Source organism: Mya arenaria, chromosome 10, assembly GCF_026914265.1.
Source record: "Mya arenaria isolate MELC-2E11 chromosome 10, ASM2691426v1".
Taxonomy (NCBI): domain Eukaryota; kingdom Metazoa; phylum Mollusca; class Bivalvia; order Myida; family Myidae; genus Mya; species Mya arenaria.
Window position 1 is genome coordinate 56,033,829 of NC_069131.1, and position 7,093 is coordinate 56,040,921.

The 7,093-nt window shown below is 34.5% G+C and overlaps 1 non-coding gene across 1 annotated transcript; it reads right to left on the reverse strand.

Moving 5' to 3' along the window:
* Positions 1-5,918: 5,918 nt before the first annotated feature.
* Positions 5,919-6,000, reverse strand: Trnat-ggu (transfer RNA threonine (anticodon GGU)). The gene has a single exon. It is a non-coding gene; the product is annotated as a tRNA-Thr (tRNA).
* Positions 6,001-7,093: the final 1,093 nt, after the last annotated feature.

The following is a 7,093-nucleotide window of genomic DNA, read 5'->3' on the forward strand; positions in this document are numbered from 1 at the left end:
TCATTTCGCAGAAGTTGTTTTAAGCTTCAAAGATTCTTGTAGTCAACTGAATGCTTAAAGAACTTGTATTCCAACAGATATACTATAGATATACAGACGCATTTCTACGCTGAGATGTTTTTATTAACGACTGAGAATTTTCAATCTGGTCAATTTAAATTAATGATACAATAATTTAATGATGCGTTTACACTGTAAAACCTTATCACCAGTGTGTGTATACCAAGTAATAAATAACGTCATACATGCTACGTCGGAAGGCAACATTTCTCTTTGAAAGATGAATAAAACGAGATAACCATTTTAAAGTAAGCAAAGGACATTCTATGTCGCTGAAAGAGCCTCGCCTTCGTTTTATTAACCGAATTTGATTAATTGATTAGTTTGATAAATTGATTAGTTTCCTCAAACACTTTGACAAACCTGTTTTCAAAATTATGTTTTGACAGCGCTCCATCAGGCCGTGGTTTTGTGAAAAGTATTTTCTAAGTGTTTTATAAAACTAAGATCTCTTTCAAACTCTAGTTCATGACCAAAGGCGGGGCTATGTTTCCTGTAACCCTTGAAACTTGCACGTATCGATTGATTAATTGGCATCAACTGCATGTTTTCTCCGTGCCATGGAAATTACAGGACCAAGGCTAGCAACCAAGAAACAATCATGTCACATACTTACAAAAATTGAACGACCAGATACAGGCCTAAACTTCTGATAAATGAAACAGAAATACAGTGCTGACGTCATGCCTCAAGTCTTCAGAAGAACACATTGCTTCAAGCATTGATGTTTTATCTTATCTGTTTGAATCATTTATTATGACCCATGCGTTTCGTTAATTTAAAGTTACCGTCTCCATGAGTAAATACAACTTGTAAATGAGTGTATTTCAGTTTATTCTGACGTGTTCCTTAATTTGTAGTTGAACAGAAGCACCATGCTAATGAGGTTTCATTTTAAACTCATATGTTTGCTGTTTTCTTTTTCAAACTTTCCAAAGACATTGAATGTTCATTCAAAGATCGTGATACAATTGAACAAAATGAAACCCAGTCATCATTTTTTAACATTGTAAGTCAGTTAATAATTCGGTACAAAAAAGGCCTCGAAACACATCAAACCAGGGGAATTACAGGCGATGGGGCGTGATATATTCACAAGTTGTGAACATTATGTTGTAGACTTATAGTTTGCTATATGGACTCTACACAGAATACGTTTAGTTAATATTATTTAGATTTTCAAGCGTACTTTATCCCAGTGAAGGGGTCTGGGATGTTACCACGACGCTAAATTGAGCATCATTAAAATGTAAAAGCTAAATAGGAATGCCAAATAAGGTTCATTAAGGAAGAAATTATATTTGAGGAGTTAGTGTCCGGCAATACTCTGTTTCATAATGAGTTCATATGAACTTTGAAATGTATTATAGAAATTCAAGTGTCGGCAAAATGGAATAATTATATATATATAAATGTAACTGAAAGTTCGTGTTCATGATATACAGGTTATTTACTATGTTATCTTTACTTTTCAGACTTAGACGCTTTGACATAAGAAATCTATAACAGATGCGTTTCACATTATGTCGTTGAAAGAGACTAACTGTTATACGGTTATGTCTACTGAATTGATGTTGTAAGTATCTGGTCGATGATGAATTGAAGCTGAAATACACGTTGATTAAGTATATGAGTTATGTGTTTTATGTTTTAGTGTCTTGAGTTGAATTAACAAGTGTCGCTGTGGCATGAGGCTCAACGCACGGATACTAGTTTAACGTCCCCCACAGTGAACGCCTCTGTTTTCCTTAACCGTTCATGGCGTTAACACAACAATATATTGATAGAGTATTATGGTATCATAGAATACATAACTATTAATTATGCTTGTTGCTACTAGTTAATTTCCTTCATTATTCATAGTATTTGCCGAGTTGTTGCCTATAGTTTAAGTTATATTGAATAAGTGATGTTGTTTAATATCTCTATTACAATTGATAAAGCTACGACACAGACAAGATTGGTTATAGGTTGGTTATAAAACCGTCTATAAAATAATGTTCTGATTGTATTCTGACAGACAACCAATAGAGCTTGAAAATATCAGCTAATTTCGAACGAGGATGGTGTGGTGTTCTTACCTTGGGATTGATAAATAATATCGTCACTGTCTACAAATTATAAATAACACTAAATTATGGCATTTCAATATTGTGCAACTGAATAAATAATTCGCTGGTTTAGAGAAACTATTTGACGTTAACAATGAACTAGAACTACTATGAATCTTAACTTCAGTAAACAAAGTCGAATTAAAATTTGAGGTTTGGAACAAAAGAGAAAACTCCCGTGTTTCCGTTCCATATCGAACAATCCTACCCTCGGCAGGCTGCGTGGCTGGTAAGTCTACAAGCCACAGTACAGACGTACACACGTGTCCTCGGTTCGGATGTTCTATCCGAACCGCAAAAAACCTGATCTGTTTGATTCGTCTGACATGACGTTTATCAAATATTAAACAGCTAAATATATCAACCAAGCATATGTGAACACAACAAACACTTCGTTTAAGTTCGTTAGCTTCGTTAGTTTAGGATCTTTGAGAACAGTCACAGTCCCGGCACTTTGTTAACTTATCCGTCCAAACTGGTCGAAATCAGCTTGGCGAGGTCATCCGGTCATTTCATTTGTTGTTTAATGTGTTTATGCTAAGCGTGCTGATTCAGGCATTGCGTGGTCTTCAAAAATGTTAATAAACAATATATCAGTAGAGGACCTGAATACTTTGAGCAAAAAACATTTTAAATGCTCGAGTTTTATTTCAACTGTTGATACTATTCAGTAGTTGATACGAGAACAGTTACCTGTCATTGATTGTCATTCTTTAATTCAATTTGACATATATTGTGGAGGAATGTATGGTATGGCTAATATATGCGACAGGAAATGACATACAAGGTCGTAAAAATAAGAGACATTTCAGGCGTTTCAATACATCTACATCGACCTTGGCATATACGATATAATTGTCTTACTGTTGCAGACGCAAGTAATCTTCATGACCACACGCCGCATTCATCATCCCAGTGCCGTATATCATTCACGATGTGATTCCCAAGGACATGATTTGCGTGACCTATGGATATCAATTCCACTATTCCAATGTATTTTTGTTTCATCTCTTCATTCAAAGACAAGATAACCCTTCATTAAACTTCTTTTATGACTGCTATTCCTGTTATTCACAATTCTGCAGTCATAAAAGATCCGCTTTGTAAACAATTTTCATGAAAGCATTCGACCTTGAAGTTAATATAAAGTGTCAGGGTGTTGTGAACAATACATTACAGCGATAAGAGAATGTTATTGTTGTGTTCTTGCGGTATCTAAGTACCTCTTATCGCAGTCGTAACTTACTATTTTATATCATAGAAGTATCATGATATCAAAAGAGTCATGAGACCTTGTTAGTTACACTAGCGTCAAAACACCTTGAAAACTGCCTTCTATCTCCTTAAAGAGTTTAACTGATTATGGCTATTTAAAAAAACTTAAAGCACATATTGGCAAATTTCCATTAAAATCAACATAACTGTAGGATTTAAACATTAATGTTGCTATCATTCAGTCTCGAGAGAAAACGTTCTGTCCATAATTTTGAGTTTTTAAAACTCTTTTTACAGATAACGGTCCTTTCTGTTTTTCGTAAGTTTGTCATTTCGCCGCACTCTATACCGTTCTGGTGAAAATAATTTACTTAAAACCCTTATCAATTTACCTGATTCTATATGCTTAATGATCGTTATGATAATACAGAAATTGTTATCCATTTATTTTATTCTTAATATTAACGGATGACGCCGCTAAGAATCTCTTTGGCGATGACCCTGTGCCATTAAACAGGGGTTATTTTTAGACTTTTGACTACTGTGCTTGTTTCTGTAGTTTTTCATATAAATATGTACAAATGCAGACGATGGAAATAACTCATCTCAACGAAATTTAATGTGTTAACGATTACCACGACACACTGTCACTAGAAATGTTCTAAAAAGGCGCTCATTATTTTAGTCAAGCTTTTTCAGTTCATACCAAAGCAAATTACTTCTTGTAAAGTGATCACACGCTTGTTTTTGCATGAATGTGAGATTGTCTATTATGATTGTTCAGTAAATATAAGTTAAACAAAAGCATACAGGCAAGTAGATTTGCCATGTTTTTCAACAGCTTTTCATTTATAATGTATTGATTCAGTTTGATTTTGGTTAAAAAGCAAACATTTGGGTAATTTTACATAGTTATTACTGTAACCCGTAACCACACGAAGAGTTCAGAATGTAAGGCTTTGCTTTATAAATGGTAGACGTTCGTAAATCATGTCAATATTAGAAAAAGGTGGTTGAGTCAGAAATTTTGGGGCTTAACCGATATTTGATTATAATGCATACATCTTAGCATTGATCCGATATTTAACAAAAAACTTAATATCAAATTAAAATATGATAAAGAGCAATGCTAAAAAATAACGATTGAAAAGGATTAAGAAATAACCAAAATACCCTTTTTTCGGAAGTAAGTTTATGTCTCTCGCACATTCCGTCTGCCATACCATTACCCTTGAGCGTCTGTTTATTCCGCTCGAACTACTTAACCAAATTCTGTATAATTCGGATAAGGAAACTCATTCAACTGATCAAATGCAGTTTTTTTGGGAAACATACAGTTATAATACATCGTGTTACCACATCAATAATTGTATTCAGTAAACGACGCCCGTAGCTGTTTGAAATAAGTAAGGCCTATTTTTGCTTCCACAATTCATCTTGGAGTGTGTGTTGTTTTGAAATAAAAACAAAATGACTTGCAGTACAAATGAATAAAATTAGTATAAATTAAAATTCACCGTTCGAATACCAGCTCAATTAAATTGTTCATGTTAACACGTACTTGGCAGGGTCTCGGCTACACGGTGATACAAAAGAGGTGTTTAAAGACTTGAAAGATTGGTATATAGTTTAATATTTCGAGAATGATGCAATCTAAGAAATTCAAGCGGATCGACGTCAGATATTTTGCACCAAAATCAAAAGAACATATGATTAAATGTATTTACATTGTAACATTGAACTACATGCTAATATTACATTACCTTTTATAAAAAATATGTTTGAATATTTATAAAAAAATAAACAAACAACTGATTAAAGATTTTTCCCTACTTTAAAGTTTTGCCTCGACATCGAGCCACTCCCCACAATGAAACATGACAGCCTTACTTAGTTAGCTGCAGTACATGGCATGACTCCAAACACCTGCATCGGAGTGTGTATACCAATGGTGTACGATGGCTAGTATTTAGGAATGATGTTGTTTAATCGCATGCATAATGATTACACATGATTATACATGACAGAAAAGTAATAAAAGTATAGAAATATACTGAATACTATTTGAAGTGTAAATATAGATTCCATATCGAAATAGTTAAACTCTTACAATCATGTTACTCGATAAGGTATATCAAAGCTAAGCAGTATTTTGCAATGTTATCGTTTTGATGCATTGAGGTACTTTTATCTGTGTTTGAGTATGAGGTACCATGAGTGGGTAATTCAAGATTGGTGGTGATATGTGAAGGTAGAAGGTGTGATGGTGGTGTGTAAGCTTATTTAAACTCGCACTCGCTTCGTTAAGATTTTAGTCATTTTAGGTTGTTGGAGCATAGTGCACAGACAGAATGCAACGTTAGAGCTACCCTGATTCTTAAACGTGCACCAGTGTATAGCACTGTCACACGGGACCCCCATTTAAAGTCCCTCCCGGAAGACGATAAGTATTTTTAGTGATGCGACGGGGAATCGAACCTGCGACCACTGGATTAACACTAGACCACGGATCCGCCACACAAAAGGGTATCGCGACGAGGATGGGATTTGAACCCACGCGGGGAGACGCCAATGGATTACCAGTCCATCGCCTTAACCACTCGGCCACCTCGTCAGCTAAGAAGATATGAGATAGAAGACGGAAAAACGACGATGAAAGTATTGTCGCCCAGCCCCATTGGTCAGCGTAAATGTTATTGCACTCAGTTAACAATCATGCAACAAAAACACACTGAGAGTTATAGCAGTTCAATGTAATCGGATCTGATTTACGGAAAAGTACTCCAACATAAAACGTAATGGATAGTGCTGATTATTTTTAATCCGTAAGGTCTTTCTCAAATATTAAAAGAATTGCTATCCTAACTTCAGGATGGTTCGAAGTTAAACATCAAATAACAGTTTCATAAGAATGGTCGCAAAATATCTTTTGAGAATGAAAAAGGCTGCAGATCACGCATAAAGGCAGCAAGTCGTACATATTATTCTTTCCCAGCGTTTCATCTTGCAACAAATAATTTACACCTACGCATTTAAGCACCTGTCCATTATACCAATTATCGGTGATTGCTGATTTGATAAGTGTGGTTTTTGGATGTTCCGGTTTAGGTGCGTGCTCCTCAATTGGCCAAGAGTTTTGTTTTTGAGTCAAAACATCTGCTCATTGTAATTTAGTAAGCAAGAGGTCGGTGTTTTGAATATCTTATAATTGATGCGATTTTGATATTTGTAAAACTGAATCTCTGTTCGCTTTTTATTTGTAAAATGAACGACTAGCACAAATAATTTGATTTAATGATGAAATTACCATTTTGGCTAGACATAGTTTAAAGTAAATATACTTATTACTTAGCACATGAGGCTAGTTTATTGTTAATTAAGTGGAGATAATTAGATATTGCAATTACTGCTTCGCTGATAAATTTAACGATAAGTATATTGCGTTTAAAGTGTATATCATTTGATAAATAACTTTTGTTTCAAATGAGGAAGCAATACATACACTTCCCTGAATATTGTATCCTGGCAACAAACCGTGGACAGTTACTTTGGAAACAACACTGTATTTTGAGTTATTATTTCCTTGGCAATAAGCGCTGTTTGATTAAATTTAAAATCAAAATGTTCATGACTGCCTGCATAGTGCTATTTCTAATGCCGTTGACTAACACATTTCATCTTTTCCTCAACTCTTTGAATGAATTTAT